The sequence below is a fragment of the Bufo gargarizans genome, chromosome 4, assembly GCF_014858855.1.
Source record: "Bufo gargarizans isolate SCDJY-AF-19 chromosome 4, ASM1485885v1, whole genome shotgun sequence".
Taxonomy (NCBI): domain Eukaryota; kingdom Metazoa; phylum Chordata; class Amphibia; order Anura; family Bufonidae; genus Bufo; species Bufo gargarizans.
The window spans coordinates 530,924,234-530,943,786 of record NC_058083.1 but is presented as its reverse complement, the minus strand read 5'-3'; positions in this window follow the sequence as shown (position 1 = coordinate 530,943,786).

Below are 19,553 nucleotides of genomic sequence, written 5' to 3'. Positions count from 1 at the left end.
TGCCTGTGTGCTAGGCCTAAATATATGCCAATGGACTGTTGCAGTGGTGGGTGACGTGAAGCCTCATTCTCTGCTATGACATGCAGACTGATTCTCTGCTGACATGAAGCCAGATCCTCTGTTACGGGAGCTCTCTCCTCTGCCTGGGTGCTGGGCCTAAATTTATGACAATTGACTGTTGCAGTGGTGGGTGACGTGAAGCCTGATTCTCTGCTATGATATGAAGACTGATTCTCTGCTGACATGAAGCCAGATTGTCTGTTACGGGACCTTTCTCCTCTGCCTGGGTTCTGGGCCTAAATTTATGAAAATTGACTGTTGCAGTGGTGGGTGACGTGAAGCCTGATTCTCTGCTATGATATGAAGACTGATTCTCTGCTGACATGAAGCCAGATTCTCTGTTACGGGACCTCTCTCCTCTGCCTGGGTGCTGGGCCTAAATTTATGACAATGGACTGTTGCAGTGGTGGCTGACGTGAAGCCTGATTCTCTGCTATGACATGCAGACTGATTCTCTGCTGTCATGAAGCCAGATTGTCTGTTACGGGACCTCTCTGCTCTGCCTGTGTGCTAGGCCTAAATATATGCCAATGGACTGTTGCAGTGGTGGCTGACGTGAAGCCTCATTCTCTGCTATGACATGCAGACTAATTCTCTGCTGACATGAAGCCAGATTGTCTGTTACGGGACCTCTCTCCTCTGCCTGGGTGCTGGGCCTAAATTTATGACAATGGACTGTTGCAGTGGTGGCTGACGTGAAGCCTGATTCTCTGCTATGACATGCAGACTAATTCTCTGCTGACATGAAGCCAGATTGTCTGTTACGGGACCTCTCTCCTCTGCCTGGGTGCTGGGCCTAAATATATGCCAATGGACTGTTGCAGTGGTGGCTGACGTGAAGCCTCATTCTCTGCTATGACATGCAGACTAATTCTCTGCTGTCATGAAGCCAGATTGTCTGTTACGGGACCTCTCTGCTCTGCCTGTGTGCTAGGCCTAAATATATGCCAATGGACTGTTGCAGTGGTGGGTGACGTGAAGCCTCATTCTCTGCTATGACATGCAGACTGATTCTCTGCTGACATGAAGCCAGATTGTCTGTTACGGGACCTCTCTGCTCTGCCTGTGTGCTAGGCCTAAATATATGCCAATGGACTGTTGCAGTGGTGGGTGACGTGAAGCCTCATTCTCTGCTATGACATGCAGACTGATTCTCTGCTGACATGAAGCCAGATTCTCTGTTACGGGACCTCTCTCCTCTGCCTGTGTGTGTGCTGGGCCTAAATATATGCCAATGGACTGTTGCAGTGGTGGCTGACGTGAAGCCTCATTCTCTGCTATGACATGCAGACTAATTCTCTGCTGACATGAAGACAGATTCTCTGTTACGGGACCTCCCTCCTCTGCCTGGGTGCTGGGCCTAAATATATGCCAATGGACTGTTGCAGTGGTGGCTGACGTGAAGCCTCATTCTCTGCTATGACATGCAGACTGATTCTCTGCTGACATGAAGCCAGATTCTCTGTTACGGGACCTCTCTCCTCTGCCTGTGTGTGTGCTGGGCCTAAATATATGCCAATGGACTGTTGCAGTGGTGGCTGACGTGAAGCCTCATTCTCTGCTATGACATGCAGACTGATTCTCTGCTGACATGAAGCCAGATTCTCTGTTACGGGACCTCTCTCCTCTGCCTGTGTGTGTGCTGGGCCTAAATATATGCCAATGGACTGTTGCAGTGGTGGCTGACGTGAAGCCTCATTCTCTGCTATGACATGCAGACTAATTCTCTGCTGACATGAAGACAGATTCTCTGTTACGGGACCTCCCTCCTCTGCCTGGGTGCTGGGCCTAAATATATGCCAATGGACTGTTGCAGTGGTGGCTGACGTGAAGCCTCATTCTCTGCTATGACATGCAGACTAATTCTCTGCTGACATGAAGACAGATTCTCTGTTACGGGACCTCTCTCCTCTGCCTGGGTGCCGGGGCCTAAATATCTGAGAATGGACTGTTCCAGTGGTGGGTGACGGGAAGCCAGATTCTCTGCTATGGAACCTCTCTCCAATTGATTTTGGTTAATTTTTATTTATTTAATTTTTATTTTAATTCATTTCCCTATCCACATTTGTTTGCAGGGGATTTACCTACATGTTGCTGCCTTTTGCAGCCCTCTAGCTCTTTCCTGGGCTGTTTTACAGCCTTTTTAGTGCCGAAAAGTTCGGGTCCCCATTGACTTCAATGGGGTTCGGGTTCGGGACGAAGTTCGGATCGGGTTCGGATCCCGAACCCGAACATTTCCGGGATGTTCGGCCGAACTTCTCGAACCCGAACATCCAGGTGTTCGCTCAACTCTAGTGGTGATATCTGATCTATCCTCTGACCTAGAGGTGAAGGTGTTAAAGGCCCAGGGAGACGCACTGGATTCTTGGCCCTCCGGGAAACTGTTTGCGCCTTCGGAATTGCGTCATAAGGTGTTTGAGGAACATCACAGTATGGTTCTTACAGGACATCCTGGGAGTAGATCCCCTGCCGACCTCATCTCTCGTAGATTCTGGCGGCCGGGGTTGCGTAAGTGTGTTGAGGACAATGTGTCAGCCTGTAGCACCTGTGCATGTGCTAAGGTGACACATACGCGACCTTCCGGATCTCTACTTCCATTGCCCATTTTTATCACTGATCTACCTAATTCTTCAGGAAAGACAGTTATTCTGGTGGTATTTGATCGCTTTAGTAAAATGGCGCACTTTATAGCATTGCCGGGGGCGTACCTAATGCTAAAACACTTGCATAAGTGTTTGTTGACAACATTGTCAAACTTCATGGCATTCCCTCTGACATGGTCTCGGATCAGGGGACTCAGTTTGTTTCCAGATTTTGGAAGGCGTTCTGTACTAGACTGCAGGTACAACTATCCTTTTCTTCAGCTTTTCATCCTCAGTCGAACGGACAGTCTGAGCGCACTAATCAGAATCTGGAGACTTACTTGAGATGTTTTGTCTCTGAGAACCAGGAGGAGTGGTCTTTGTTTTTGTCTTTGGCAGAGTTTGCAATAAATAATCGTAGACAGGAATCCACTGGGAAGTCACAGTTTTTTGGGGCTTATGGGTTTTACCTGCAGTTTGGCACATTTTCTGGTTCAGATACTTCCGGTATCTATTTGGCGGAAAATTATAACTTGATGAATGTGGGCAACAAGTATAAACGTGTGGCTGACAGGAAATGTATGAATGGTCCGGACCTAAGAGTGGGTAATTCTGTGTGGCTGTCCACAAGAAACATTAAGTTGAAGATACCTTCTTGGAAGTTGGGGCCAAGGGTTATTGGTCCATATAAGATCACTGCCATTATTAATCCTGGAGTTTTTCATCATGAACTTCCTCAGGCTCTAAAAATTCATAATGTGTTTCAGAAATCTTTGTTCAAGAGATATGTTGAACCTTTGAAGCCGTCTTCCTTGCCACCCGGTCCGGTCATGGTGGATGGGTAATCTGTAATTTTAGATCGCCAAGATAATTTACTCTCAAGTTCTCCGTAGATCTCTCTTTAGTATCTTGTTCACTGGAAGAGTTATGGACCAGATGAGAGAATGTGGGTAACGGCATCTGACGTGAATGCCAGTCATTTGGTGAAAGCTTTTCACAGGTCTCACCCACATATAAAAGAGGGACATTTAATTCCCATCTGACTCTTGGAGGGGTGAGACAAGAGTCAGAGAATGTGCATTTGTCTTTGACTGGTAGTACCTGATTTCTCCTGACTGCTGAGGTGGCGCTAGAGTCCAAGACTGTGGGGATTGAGGTGTTTATCATTAACGGGGCCAGGGTGAACCTGATTCATGCTCAGTTCGTCTGTATGCACGGGTTGTCACCAAGTATATTTGAGAAAAACATTCCCGTTTTTGCTATTGATTCTGCACCTATAACTTGTGAATTACATTTTTCATTACCTTGTGGGGAGATTTGTTGTTGTGTATTTGGATGCCATTCTAATTTATTCTCCAGACATGGAGACTCATCAGGATCACGTTAGACAGGTGTTACAGATCCTAAGAGATAATAAATTGTATGCAAAACTAGGGAAGTGTGTTTTTGCTCTACACAAGGTGCAGTTTTTGGGCTACCTGTTGTCATCTTCAGGTTTTCAAATAAATCCGGATAAAGTCCGTGCTGTATTGGACTGGGATCGACCCGAAAATCTGAAGTCTCTTATGCCGTTTTTGGGGTTCACCAATTATTACCGAAAATGTTTTCAGAACTATTCGACAATAGTAAAACCCTTAACTGACATGACTAAGAAAGGGACGGATGTCTTGGTGTGGTCTGATTCAGCATTGCGAGCCTTTTCTGCCATTAATGAGTGCTTCTCTTCTGCCCCTATATTGGTGCAACTGGATGTATCACAACCTTTCATTGTGTAAGTGGACGCGTCCGAGGTGGGGATATGAGCAGTCTAATCGCAGGGCCCGTCACCTGGTAAATGGTGTCCATGTGCATTTTTCTCTAAACAACTTTCTTCTTCAGATCTCCGTAGATCTCTTCAGTATCTTGTTCACTGGAAGGGTTATGGACCAGAGGAGAGAATGTGGGTAACGGCATCTGACGTGAACGCCAGTCATTTGGTGAAAGCTTTTCACAGGTCTCACCCAGATAAGGTCGGTCCTGGGTCCTCGGAGGCGACCTGTAGAAGGAGCTGTACTGTCACGGACGTACCAAGACATACGGACGTCCTGGCGACAGTGAGTGGCAGGAGATCGGTGAGACTGGCAACACGTGGTTTGATCCGACAGGTTTTCCTTGTGGATTAATAGGTAGCTGTGTTGTTTCTGGTAACGGACACATCCCTTGCCTCAGGTGTTACTAAGGTGGTAATTTAACCTTCCTTATTTATAGTTGTTTCTCCCACAGTGCTGTGCGCTTTATAGCTTCTGTGCCTGTGGATAATTTGTGGTTGGATCTCGGCTGAGTTCCTGGTGCTTCCATTGCTTCTTTGAAGTTAAGTCTTTCCTTTCCCTTTTGTATTTAGTTTGGGTTCTGCGTGTTGCATTTCCCTATTGTTTGTATTAGGTCTGAGGGAGACTCCTGTTCGTCCTTCCTTTTGGAGGAACAGGAAGTCTTGTCCCTTCCATTAGTACAAGGGTCCTATTGAGCTTTATAGGACTCTAGGTATTCGTGCGTATGAACACATCTACCTCTGGAGTCTGTTCCTACTGGTAGTCAGTCAGGATTTTGTTAAGGGTTTTCACAAGGAGGTGTCCATCTTTCTTCCCTAGTTCTCAGGCCTGATTCCCTGTTCCCCCATTCCCTCTTATGCTCGGTGTGGTGCTTCCCTCCCACACCAAAGAATGACAGCAGGAAAGCTTGTCCAGGGCAAACTCGACGCATTGCAGCCACAATTCAAGTTTGGCTGCCCAGTAGTCCAGGGGATCTTGGATCTGGGGTGACAGGGTGCACTCCAAGTATGCCACCACCTGCTGGTTCAGGTTCTACTCCATGTCCTGCTGCTGCTATTACTGGATGGTTTCTTCAGTAGGTGTGTGAAGAGAAGTGCTCATTAGAGACTCCAGACTTAAGTTGCTGCTGATGGAGCTGGTGCTGCTCCTGCATCCTAATCCAGCATCCATGGATGTGGCATGTAAGCGCAGAGGATCAGATCTTCGTGAGGATGGGTGATGGCGCACATAGTCGGCGCTGCCGTGCACTTTGGCAGACACAGACAGGCTCAAGGACTGACCCACCTTTTATTCAACATATGTGTTCAGGGCTGGTACAGCCTTTTTGGAGAAGTAATGACGGCTTTGGACTCTCCAAGTTCAGCTCACCACAAGCCATGAGTTATCTGAAAGGTGCAGAGTCGGCCACATGGAAAGGTAGGGACTGCAGTACCAGCAACCTGGCCAGGGGCACGTTCTGCTTCTGCGCTGTTGAATGAGTACTGTGATGGATTGCTGGCGAAATGCTTGATGAGGAGGAGGAGGAGCATCAGGACCAGTAGATGATGGGAAGGAAACACAGCTCCCTTCTGCTGAGGTGATGGAGCTTTGACTGCTAAAGAAGGGGTACAGGCCGCTGGGAGATGCATCAGGCTGTACCACTACATTAGCGCCATGGTTTTCCCAGGCCACTAATAGTGATGCTCCATGTGTTGATGCAGGGCTGTGGGTCACTTCACCTTCTGCCCATATATCCTACATATGGCCACGCTGACATCCTCCGGCGATTTGATGAAAAATTCCCGCACCTCTGAGTATGGCAATTTATCCCCACCACTCCGTGCTGACTGCCTGCTGCTGCCTCTATGAGCCCGTGCGCCGCTAGGTGGTAGGCTCCAGAGTAGCAGTCGGTCTACCCCAGGAACATTTGGCTCCAGATCTCACACTGCTTCCACCCTGCTGGCTCAGCGGAACGCTGCCACACTGCTGCTGTCCCACGCGCAAGCTGCCACCCTCACCATCTGATGATGATGATGATGAAGCCCCCTCTTCACCCAACTCCCACATGTGATTGGCTACATCATCATCCACTACTGTCTGCTCTTCACTTATGTCACCCTCACCAGTATCATGGCCACATCCCTGACTGTTCGCAACACCTGCTCCCACGGGACTTTCATCGATGTTACTTAAACGTTACAGGAGAAAGCAGCATATCTCTCCTCCAAATTTGCACTGGGCGGTAGCTGCTCACTGTCCTCAATAAGCTTGTTTTCGCTGAAAAGCGGAGCAGGGCCGACGGCATACAGTACATCCTGAGCAGAAGGGGCAGAAAAAGAAAAAGGCAGGTTCAGGACAGGTAGGGACACAAAGCTTGTTCTAGGCCATGACAGCAAAGTGTGGTGTCAGAGGAACCTACTGACTCCTGGCTAGGGGTGTCTGATGTCAGTTGAGATGATGTTGACCGAGTCAACCGTTCAAGGACAGATGGCTTGTTGGTCAAAAAACAACCGCTAGCTGAAACTGGCAGCTCTTGCCTGTCGCTGCTACCAATCCCCTTTCTTCTGCTGCTACTTCCGCTCCAGAAACATTTTTGCCACTTCCAGTTCCCTTGGAAGGCCCTGGCACCTGTCTATTGGACATACTGTACTGTAATAGTAACTATATATGTAAAATAAGTTATCTAATGTCAATGTGGACACCCAATAACAGTTATATTACACAGCTTATTCCCCCCCAATTTGAGAAGTAAGGAGTAACAGAATTGCTTATCTATTAAACAAGGTATTTTTCTATTAGATTGCTCTGTGCAGGGATTGATGCAAACAGCGCTGTCTCCTGTTTACACAAAGCCTACACTGTCCCTATGATCTCCCTACAGTGTGCAAAAACCTTCCCTGCATTGTCCCTGCAGCCTCCCTATGCTCTCCCTACAAGTGAAAAATCTCCCTACAATCTCCTTACACTGTTCCTGCAGTCCTCCTATCCAAGATTCTACAATTTAGGCTTTGTTAAACACTGTCCCTTGCACTTGCCATATATCTCCCTATGCTCAGTTCACTGTAAAATGGCTGAGACCGGGCGGGATTAGGATTTTTATATGGCTGTGACATCATAGGGGATGGCCATCTGCTCATTGGCTGGATGCACTGTATTATGGGTGATCTCTGGTTTCCAGGCATCTTACTTTCGCTTTGTAAAACATATCATCGCCATTTTAGGAAATAATCGATTCTTTTCCATGAAGCGCTAGGAAATTTAAATTAGTTACAAATTAAATTATTCCTAAACTTTGGAGTGATTTCCACTATGGATGCTTTAATTTTCTCAACACTAGTGCAGGACCTTGTTGCGAAGTATATGAAGAACCAGAGACATGAGTAGTAAGATGTGAAGAGGAACTAATAACCGTGTACCCCACCACACCAAAACCAGAACTGCAGTCCATGATCATTTGAACATCTATTTGGACAAATTTTGTGTTGGGAAGGAACTAAATTTGGAAATAGACCAAGAGATTTCATTAGCATATGACACTCCAGATGTATATAAGACTAAGCAGACCAACAGTTATTACCAGTGTTCATCACAACTCTACAGGTCCAGAGAGGAGCTGACCAAGAGTTACTATCAGTGTTCACCACCACTCTACAGGTCTAAGGATGAGCTGGTGAGGAGTTATTACCAGTGTTCACCACCACTCCATGGGTCCAAGGATAAGGTCATGAAGAGTTATTGCTAGTGTTCAAAACTACTTTATAAGTCCTGGGATGAGCTGCCCAAGAGTTACTATCAGTGTTCACCACGACTTTACCGGGCCACAGATAAGCTACTAAAGAGTTATTACCTGTGTTGGCCACCACTACACAAGTCCAGGGATGAGATAACAAAACGTTATTATCAGTTTTCACAACAACTCCACAAATCCAGGCATGAGCGGCTAAGAGCCATCACTGGTGTTTACCACCACTCTACAGATCGAAGGATGAGATGGTGAAGAGTTACTACCAACGTTCACCAGCACACTGTGGATCCAGAGATGAGCTGGTCAAGAGTTATCACCAGTTTTCACCACCACTTTATGGGTCCAGGGAGAAGCTGATAAAGAGTTATTCCCAGTGTTCACCACCGCTCTGCAGATCCAGGGATGAGCTGGTCAAGAATTATATACAGTGTTAACCTCTATTCCACAGGTCCAAGGATGAGCTGGTGGAGAGTTTATACCAATATTCACCACTACTTAACAGGTCCAGGGATGAGCTGGTGAAGAATTATCACCAGTGTTCACCACTACTTCACGGATCCAAGGATGAGCAGGTGAAGAGTTACTACCAGTGTTCAATTCATGGGTTCAGGGATGAGCTGATGAGAAGTTATTATCAGTGTTCACCACCACTCTACAAATCCAGGCATGAGCTACCTGTGTAAAAGAAAACACTCCACAAGTCCATGGATTAGCTGGCTAAGAGTTAGTACCATGTGTGGCAAAACCAACCTCGCCACAGTGTTTTGGAGGGGGCTGTTTACCAGCCTCCTGCCCTGGGATTATGGTCCCTTAAGTTATTGGGTCTTAAGGCTGGAGCTGGGAGGATATTGTTGATGTTTACTGGGAAGAACCCCAGGTGGCCGGTGGAGATGGGACCGAGGTCTCTCCACCGGTCCTGCAGGGAATTGGGAGCCTAGTCTCCATTCCCCAGCGGCAGGCTGAGTTACAGGGGGCAGAGGTAGTTGTTCCTGCCCCCCTGCAGCAGCATGATTTTTTGGAAATTGGGAGCCGAGTCTCCATCCCCCAGCAGCAGCATGATTTTTGGGGAATTGGGAGCCTAGTCTCCATTCCCCAGCGGCAGTGTGAAGTGCAGGGAGGGGAGAGCAGCGGCCTCCCTCCCCAGCGGCAGGCTGAGTTACAGGGGGCAGAGGTAGTTGTTCCTGCCCCCCAGCAGCAGAGTGATGTGCCGGGAAGGCAATGTGAAATGCAGGGAGAGGAGAGCAACGTCCTCCCTCCCCAGCGGCAGGCTGAGTTACAGGGGGCAGAGGTAGTTGTTCCTGCCCCCCTGCAGCAGCATGATTTTTTGGAAATTGGGAGCCGAGTCTCCATTTCCCAGCGGCAGACGGAGTTACAGGGGGCAGAGACAGTCGGTCCTGTCCCCCAGCGGCAGAGTGTCCTACAGGGAATAGAGAGCCCAGTCTCCTTTCCCCAGCAGCAGGACACTGTATTGGGAGCGGAGGCGGTCGGTCGCCCTCCCCAGCGGCTGGAAGTATGTATGGGAGAGGAGCTCGTTACCCCCTCTCCCCAGCGGCAGCTTAACGCACCAGGGGGAGACCGTGGTCTCTGCACTTACAGCACAGGGGGTAGGGACAGTTGTTCCTGTCCCCCAGCAACAGGGCAGTTTAGCCAAAGGGGAGACAGTCGGTTTCCCCCTCCAACAACCAGACTCCAACCAGGCTTCTTCCGTGGTAACGCTGGCACCAGGGCAGAGTACCGCTGATCCCTGCCCACAAAGCAACCTCCACTCCAAGCCAGGGAGCAACTCAGAGACCAGGAGTACCAGCTACAAATATAATCTTGGTGGATTCACTGGACAGAGACAGACTACGAAATTCAGCAGGTCCAGTATTGGGTTGTGGGTGGGCTGCCAGACTAACTCAGGTACCGACCGGCGTGAGGTCAGGTATCTGGTTAGTCTTCCCTGGGGGGGGGGGGGGAGATGTGTGGCAAAACCAACCTCGCCACGGTGTTTTGGAGGGGGCTGTTTACCAGCCTCCTGCCCTGGGATTATGATCCCTTAAGTTATTGGGTCTTAAGGCACTTGGGACGGAGCCCTCTGTCCCTGGATTGCATCATTTGCCTTACTTGCTTGGATGGAGCACATGGTGAGAACAATAGATAGCGGCCATTGTAGCTCACAGACACTGTTCTGACTTTCCACACGGGGCTATCTTGCCTGTATTTGGTGCACAGAGACATCATTCAGTAGTTTGAAACTACCAAACAGGGGACACATTTATTAGTGACTATTTTTGGTATAACTTGTATATTTTCAGTGTAACTGTATCTTCCAAACTACTGAACGGATGTGGGTGAATTTTGGACATGTGGTTCACCCAGATCCCCCGGTTCCGAGGATATATTGGTTATGGGGTTATTGCATGTTTTGGGGTTCCTGTGATATGTTTTATAAAATTGTATGTTATGTGAGGGCACCCAGATAGCTAATATTATTGTATTTGTGTATTCTGAGTGCCATTCACCTAATGATATGCACTCAGACTTGAGCTATCTGGGGATATGTTAAATGTCTGTGTTTGCTGTGGGGGTGTGCCATTGTGTGTTTGGGTGGTGATTCCTGTCCTGTTGTCTCCACATGTGTATTGGCGATCTCCCCTTTGTCCTGAGAGATAATTGGATTGCCTTCGGTCGTCTCCGGGACAGAGGGGAGGAAACCATGATGCATTGTGGGGATATGTTGTATCTGTTCTGTATTTGCAAAACGGTAATAAAAACCAGGCTGGGTGTGCCAGCACGTCAGATCACTGCTTGACCCTCAACACAGAGCCTTGTCTCGTTATTGGGGGGATTCCCTATATGCTGTTAGAGACTGATTGCCAGGAGTGTAAGCTGACTGATACGCTTTTCCTGTTCGTCTGCCGGCAGCTATCCGCGAGGTTCCAGTTTGGAGTGCTATTTTGTATCCAGTTCGGGAGGTTGGTATTCTGCAGTAGCTGTGCCTGTCTCTCGGAAAGGGGCATATCGCCTAAACGGATTTTAACCCCTTGTCTGCTGAAACGGTGCCGTTACACCATAGTTTACCACTACTCTACAGGTCCAGGGAAGAGCTGGTGAAGAATTATCACCAGTGTTCACCTCACCACCACTCCATAGGTCCAGGGATGAGCTGTTGAAGAATTATCACCAGTGTTTACCTCCACTCCATGGGTCCAGGGATGAGCTGATGAAGAGTTACCAGTGTAACATAAAACACTCCAAGTCCATGGATGAGCCATCCAAGAGTTATCTATCTCAATTGTTCATCGCCACTTCATGGGTAGATGGATGAGCTGACCAAGAACTGCACTTCAGGGGTCCAAGGATTATCTAACTAGAAATATCAAGAATATCTTCAACTCCAAGGATGAGCTAAGCAATGGGTGATGTTTCTTTAACAGTGATCACTACTTAAGAGGTTTATAGATAAGCAGACTAAGGCTCATGCACATTTTTTTGCGTATCTGTTCTTTTTTTTTTCCCGACCCATATGTGGAACCATTTACTTCAATGGGGCCACAGAAAAAACGGAAATGACTGTGTGCATTCCGGGTCTGTATGTCTGCATGGCCGTGCCACAAAAAAATTAACATGTTCTATCATTGTCTGCATTACAAGAATAGGACTGTTCTATTATGGGGCCGGACGTTCAGCAAAATGCAGAATGCACGCGGCCAGTATCTATGTTTTACAGATCTGCAATTTGTTGGCTGCAAAACATCCAAAGGTCATGTGCAAGAGCCCTAAGGGATATCAATAGTATATTTTTCTCCTAGGGTCCACAAATAAATTAACTATAAGATAGCAAGAATACTTCCTACTCTAAGGGGTTAAGAGATGAGCAGAGCGGAGTCCAATAATCAGTAACAGTGTTAACAAGGTACAAAGTCTCGAGAACTGAAGATCATACAAGGTACAAGGTCTGCAGACAACACATCAAGACAATACAATTTATGAAGATGACACCAGATACATGAATTGAAGATGGTATAAGGTATGACATCTGAAGGTGACACTAGATACAGCAACTGAAAATCTTACAAGATGACCCACAGCATTATGAGTACCCCGGGATTCCAGGTTCTGTAGATACAGTCCTGATCAAAAGTTTAAGACCACTTGAAAAATGGCAAAAAATCCTATGTAGCATGGCTGGATCTTAACAAGGTTCTAAGTAGAGCTTCAACATGCAACAAGAAGAAATGGGAGGGAGACAAAGCGTTTTTTGAGCATTGAATTTAATAAAAACAACGAATAAACTGAAACAGGCTGTTTTTCAGCTGATCAAAAGTTTAGGACCACACCTCCAAAAAAATATAATAAACTCCCCCAAAACAGAAATCCAACGTCCAAACATGACCTCAGTAATGAGTAGCTCCGCCGTTATTGTTTATCACTTCCAAAATTCGTTTCGGTATGCTTAATGCAAGCGTTTCCATGAGGTGAGTGGTAAAGACGGCCGCACGAAGACCATCTACTGTCTGGAACTGTTGTCTATTTTTGAAAACTTCCCTTGCCATCCATCCCCAAAGGTTCTCAATTGGATTTAGATCAGGGGAACACGCAGGATGGGCCAAGAGAGTGATGTTCTTCTCCTGGAAGAAGTCCCTTGTCCTGCGGGCATTGTGTCCTGTAGCGTTGTCCTGTTACCACACAGACGAGGGCCCTCAGCCATGAGGGATGCTCTCTACAACATCTGGACATAGCGAGCGGCCGTTTGACGCCCCTGCACTTCCTGAAGCTCCATTGTTCCACTGAAGGAAAAAGCCCCCCAGACCATTATGGCGCCCCCTCCACTGTGGCGCGTAGAAAACATCTCAGGTGGGATCTGCTTGTCATGTCAGTAACGTTGGAAACCATTAGGATCATCAAGGTTAAATTTTTTCTTATCAGAGAATAAAACTTTTTCCACCTTTAAATGTCCAAACAAGCAGTTCTGTGGCGTTCAAGGAGACGAGGTCTTTGAAGATGTTTTTTGTTTTTGAAGCCCTTCAGTCTCAGATGCCATCTGATGGTTATGGGGCTGCAGTCAGCACCAGTAAAGGCCTTAATTTGGGTCGAGGATCGTCCAGCGATGTCCGATGCGCCGAGCCCAATGATGTCCGATGCTCGCTCTTCCCTCAGTCAGCAGGGAAGAGCGAGCATCGGACGTCACTGGGCTCGGCGCATGCCCAGTGACGAGGATGAAGCTCCTGCCCTCAGTCTTCTGCAGATCGCACTGGCGCAGCCCTCAGTGGGTACTGTGCCTGTGCGAGAGTTCGTTCGGCCGTGAGGGAGGGGGAGGAGAGGGATGAGAGGCTGTGGCAGGCTGGGGGCGGATAGACAGTGCAAGGAAGGCGGGCTGGGCACTGTAAGAGGGGCGTTACTGGGCTCACCAAGGGGGACAAAACGCCCCTCTGGGCACCTTCAGGGCTAATTTGCATAACCATAAAAGTCGATTTTCACATAAACTACTGGACGGATTACAAGATAGAAGAGCACCGCCTATTCAAGGTAAGCTGTGCTGCATGACTGCTTTAAAATCCGATTTTGGGTTAGGGGAGGTGACAGAATCCCTTTAAATTGAATGCTCAAAAAATGTTTTGTCTCACTCCCATTTCTTGTTGTTGCATGTTGAAGGTCTACTTGGAACCTTGTTAAGATCTAGCCATGCTACATAGGATTTTTTGCCATTTTTTGGTTTTAAATTTTGATCAGGACTGTATAAGGGAATTCCTGTAGATCATAAGCTCAGCTAAGACCTCCGTTTGGGGCAGACAGGACCTCCCTCATTAAGATGGCAGCTCTGCTTCAGTTAATGTACGTTGTGCCCTGCATGTACGGTATGGATTGATAAATCAGTATTTAACTTAATCCAAACCGCCATAAATGCCTTGATGTGGGGAAGGGAATGGGTGTGTATTCAGTAGCATTATCTGGGAGTACCTGAGCTGAAGGAGGGTTTTCCAGGGTATTATTCAGCAGGCCAACTGCAGTGGATAATGAATGATAAAGAGAGAGGGTGTCGGGCCATGTATATAGGACTTATTGGAATCGGGTCACCTTGAGAAGGGTTTGTTCAAAACATGTCTGATTTCTAGAATGTTGGGTGGAACCTGGGCAACAGAAGAGATTATTGGGTATAAAACACCTCCAATGTGGAATCTTTTTAGGCTGAAATATTTTTTGATGCTTTGTTTTCAATTAAAAAAGGAATTGGAATCTCTTTCTTAGATACAGTAATTATGTCCAGATATGTGCCCCCTTACAGCAGTTATGGCCAAATATGTGCCCCCTCACAGCAGTTATGGCCAAATATGTGCCCCCTCACAGCAGTTATGGCCAAATATGTGCCCCCTCACAGTAATTATGGCCAAATATGTGTCCCTCACAGCAGTTATGGCCAAATATGTGCCCCCTCACAGCAGTTATGGCCAAATATGTGCCCCCTCACAGCAGTTATGGCCAAATATGTGCCCCCTCACAGCAGTTATGGCCAAATATGTGCCCCCTCACAGCAGTTATGGCCAAATATGTGCCCCCTCACAGCAGTTATGGCCAAATATGTGCCCCCTCACAGCAGTTATGGCCAAATATGTGCCCCATCACAGTAGTTATAGCCAAATATGTTCCCCCCTCACAGTAGTTATGGCCAAATATGTGCCCCTTCACAGTGGGTATGGACAGATATGTGCCCCTTCACAGTAGTTATACCCAGATATGTGCCCCCTTACAGTAGTTATATCCAGATATGTGGCCCCTCACAGTAGTTATGCCTAGATATGTGCCCCTCACAGTAGTTATGTCCAGATATGTGCCCCTCACAGTAGTTATGTCCAGATATGTGCCCTTTCACAATAGCTATGCCAAATGGTTGCCTACTTACAGTAGTTATGCTCAGACAATTGCCACCTCACAGTAGTTCTGCCCAGATATGTGTCCCCTTATAGTAGTTATGTCCAGATATTTGTGTACCCCTGTAAGGGTGTAACCAAGATTTACCAATGTTATTGAATGTAGAGTGTGAATTGCCTGCTATAATTCGTTTGGTCAGTAGATGGCAGCAAAGGACTACTCTACATTGAAGTTTACTATAGAGAAAATTCTTATAAACAATTCCCTTGCAAAGTCATAATACCAATAATTTAGGGGCAGGCTAGGACTCTCCGAAGGGTTATGGCAAACTGTAATTGCAGTTTTGAGACTGCACTTGGCAAATCACTTGCTGCATCACACTCTCCCCAGGAAAGGGAGTCGTTCCAGTGCGGAGCAGGAAGGGGAGTGAGTCTCTGCCTGTGTAATGCTGAGGACATCAGGAAGGACTGGCTGTGGAGCTTGGAAGAGGAATTTCGGCTTACAGTGCATTCTGACTACAGCCCCGAGGGAAGATTCACCGCAACGAGTCCGGGAAGCACGTAGCTGTACGGTCTAGTTCTGGAGTGGACCAGGGGATCAAGGAAAAGTACCAAGAACTACTCAATAGTGATGTCCCGAACTATTCGCCGGCAAATAGTTCCCGGCGAACATAGCTTGTTCGCATTTGCCGCTGCGGGCGAACATATGCGATCATTGAGTAAACTTTGACCCTGTACCTCACAGTCAGCAGACACATTCCAGCCAATCAGCAGCAGCCCCTCCCTCCCAGACCCTCCCACCTCCTGGACAGCAGCCATTTTAGATTCATTCGGAAGCTGCATTCACAGAGAGAGGAGGGACAGTGCGGCTGCTGCTGATTCAATAGGGGAAGCGTTAGCGAGGGCAGTGTCCTGTGTCCACAGACTCATCTGCTGTAAGGACAGCATCCTGACAGCACCCCAAAAAGCCCTTCTCAGGGCTGGTACATCAGTCTGCTTTTTTTTATATATATATATAGCAGTTGCCTGGCTGCCCGTGTGTGAGAGGCTGCAGGCTCAGTCACAGACAGCACCATTCATACAGGGGGTGACAGAAAATACCTCACAGATAAAAAAAATATTATATTTAATATTTTTCTGTGACATAATCACATTTGCAAGCCCGTGTCTGTCAGGCCCACACACAGACTGTATACTGGCTAGTGGCTGGTTAGGCCTGCACTCATACCGTTACAGGGTGTCATTCACTCAAATACCTTGCAGATAAAAAAATTATATTTAAAATTTTTCTGTGATATAATCACATTTGCAAGCCCGTGTCTGTCAGGACCACACGTACTGTATACTGCTAGTGGCTGGTTAGGCCTGCACTCATACCGTTACAGGGTGTCATTCACTCAAATACCTTGCAGATAAAAAAATTATATTTAAAATTTTTCTGTGATATAATCACATTTGCAAGCCCGTGTGTGTCAGGCCCACATAGACTGTATTGTGCCCACTGGCTAGTGGCTAGGCCTCCACTCATACCGTTACAGGGTGTCATTCACTCAAATACCTTGCAGATAAAAAAAAAAAAATTCTATAAAAAAAATTCTGTGATATTATCACATTTGCAAATTGCAAGCCCGTGTGTGTCAGGCCCACACAGACTGTACTGTGCCCACTGCCCACCACTTATATAGGGTGGCACAGTACCTTGCACGCATAAACCACTTATCTAAAAAAAAAAAATGACAGGCAGAGGCAGGCCACCCCGCAGGGGCCGTCGTGGTCGTGGTGCTGTGAGTTCCACTGGCCCTGGAATAATGCCCAGTGTTCAGAGGCCACGTACCCTGAACCCAAAAAATTTGGAGAAAATAGTTGACTGGCTTACACAGGACACCCAATCTTCAACAGCTTCCGCTAAGAACCTTGACGCACCATCCTCCTCCAGCTCAGCTTTGGTCACCACTCTCCTGCCCGCTGCCACCACCACCAACACCACAGCCGCTTCACTTGATCCCTCAGAGGAGTTATTTACACATCAGTTGGATGAAATTAGTGATGCGCAACCATTATTGCCAGGGGATGTGGATAACAGGGATATGTCTCAGTCAGGCAGCATTACACACATGGACGTACAGTGTGATGATGATGATGTTGTACCCGCTGCTGCTTCCTTTGCTGAGGTGTCAGATACAAGTGAAGCGGTTGGTGATGATGATGTGTCCGTGGATGCCACGTGGGTGCCTGCTCGAAGAGAAGAAGAAGAGGGGGAAAGTTCAGAAGGGGAGACAGAGAGGAGGAAGAGATGAGTTGGAAGCAGGGGGAGGTCGTCGCAAGGAGCTAGCGGCACAGTCAGACAGCATGTATCGGCACCCGGGGTCAGCCAGACAGCACGCCAATCAACGCATGCTGTTGCCTCCACCAGAATGCCGTCATTGCAAAGCTCAGCATTCTTTTTTCTGTGTGTCTGCCTCTGATAACAGCGATGCCATTTGCAACCTGTGCCAAAAGAAACTGAGTCGTGGGAAACCCAACAACCACCTCGGTACAACTGCTTTGCGAAGGCACATGATCGCACATCACAAACGCCTATGGGATCAACACATGAGTAGAAGCAGCACACAAGCTCAAAGCCACATCCTCCTCCTGGTCCAGCATCTTCAGCCATGTCAACCACTGCTGTCCTCCTTGCCCCCTCTCAACCACCCGCCACTCCGCCTCTCACCTTCAGCAGTTCCATCTGCCCACAGTCAGGTGTCTGTAAAGGAAATGTTTGAGCGTAAGAAGCCAAATGTCACAGAGTCACCCCCTTGCCCGGCGTCTGACAGCTGGCTTGACGGAACTCTTAGCCCGCCTGTGACGGTAACGTACACTACACACAGGGGGGAGGATAGTAACCCCTGCGCTCCACCCTCACCCCTGGCCCTGCCTACTTGCCTTGCAAGTCCTAATGACAGGGGACAACTAGACGGCAGTCCCTAACTTAGGATACGTGCTGGGAAGACAGACAAGACAAATAACGGAACGTGAACAGACCGGGTCAATACCTAGAGAGCTACGCAGTACTAAGGAATGAGCAGAGAATAGTCAAGAAACCCGAGGTCAAATACCAGGAGAGAACTGAAGTACAACAGGAGTCCGCAAATAATCATCAGGTGGAAGCCGGGGTCAGGATACCAGGAGAGATGTGCAGTACAGGAGGAGCAGGCAGAGAATCGTCAGGGAACACAGGATCAGGTAAGTATGCAGGAACAAAACAATCACCAGATACCTAAAATTAACAGGCAACCTGTGGCCAGCAGGCTGCCTGTATTTATAGTGGGGAGTGAGGGTCATGTGACGTGGCCAGCGTCACATGACCGACAGACAGATCGAGCACCGAGTGATCAGCTCGGTGCTCAAGGCAGACCTAGGAGCAGGGAGCCTCCCAGCAGCAAAGCCGCCCTGGGAACGAGGCCAAACACAGATGCTCGCTCCCGAAGCTAAGCAGCAGGTCTGCAGCTGATGGGAGACCGAGTGCGCCTTTGGCGCCCCGTGACAGTACCCCCCCTTTTACGAGGGGCCACCGGACCCAAGACTTCAGGCGATGGCCTTTCAGGGTGTTCTAAATGAAATTTTCGAACAAGTCTAGGAGCATGAACCTCCCTGGCAGGTACCCAAGATCTCTCTTCAGGTCCATACCCCTTCCAGTGAATCAGGTACTGCAAGGAATTACGCACCTTCCTGACATCCACTATTTTAGACACCACATACTCGACAGCATCATTAACAAGAACCGGCAGAGGCGAGGCTTTTGATGGTACTACTGGTTCAACATATCTTTTAAGTAGAGATTTATGGAACACATTATGAATGTGGAATGACTCGGGCAGCTACAACCTAAACGATACTGGGTTAATCACCTCCATGATCTTATATGGTCCAATAAAACGAGGAGCAAATTTTTTAGAATCTACCTTGAGAGAGAGATTCTTGGAGCATAACCACACCTTATCCCCAACCAGAAAATTTGCGCCACTTGAACGTTTCCTATTGGCTTTGAGTCTTTGAGAACTTTGAGCCTTTTCTAGGTTCATTTGAACCCGGGCCAAGACTGTGCACAGTTCAGAAGAGAGCCTATCCGTCTCAGGGTTAGAGGAGGAGACAGATGACCCAGAATGAAAACGGGGATGAAAACCATGGTTACAAAAGAAAGGGGAGACCCCAGCAGAAGAATTAACATGGTTATTCAAAGCAAATTCAGCCAACAGAAGGTATTTAACCCATAATTGCTGGTCATCAGCAACATACGACCTCAGGAATTGTTCCACAGACTGATTAAGGCGTTAAGTCTGCCCATTACTCTCAGGGTGGTAGGCAGAGGAAAAAGACAACGAAATCTGACATCTTTGACAGAAAGCCCTCCAAAATTTGCACACCCCTGTCAGATACAATATTTTCCGGGATACCATGTAACCGTACAATTTCTTTCACAAAAATAGATGCCAGGGTCTTGGCATTCAGGAGTTTAGACAGAGGAATAAAAATGAACCATCTTGCT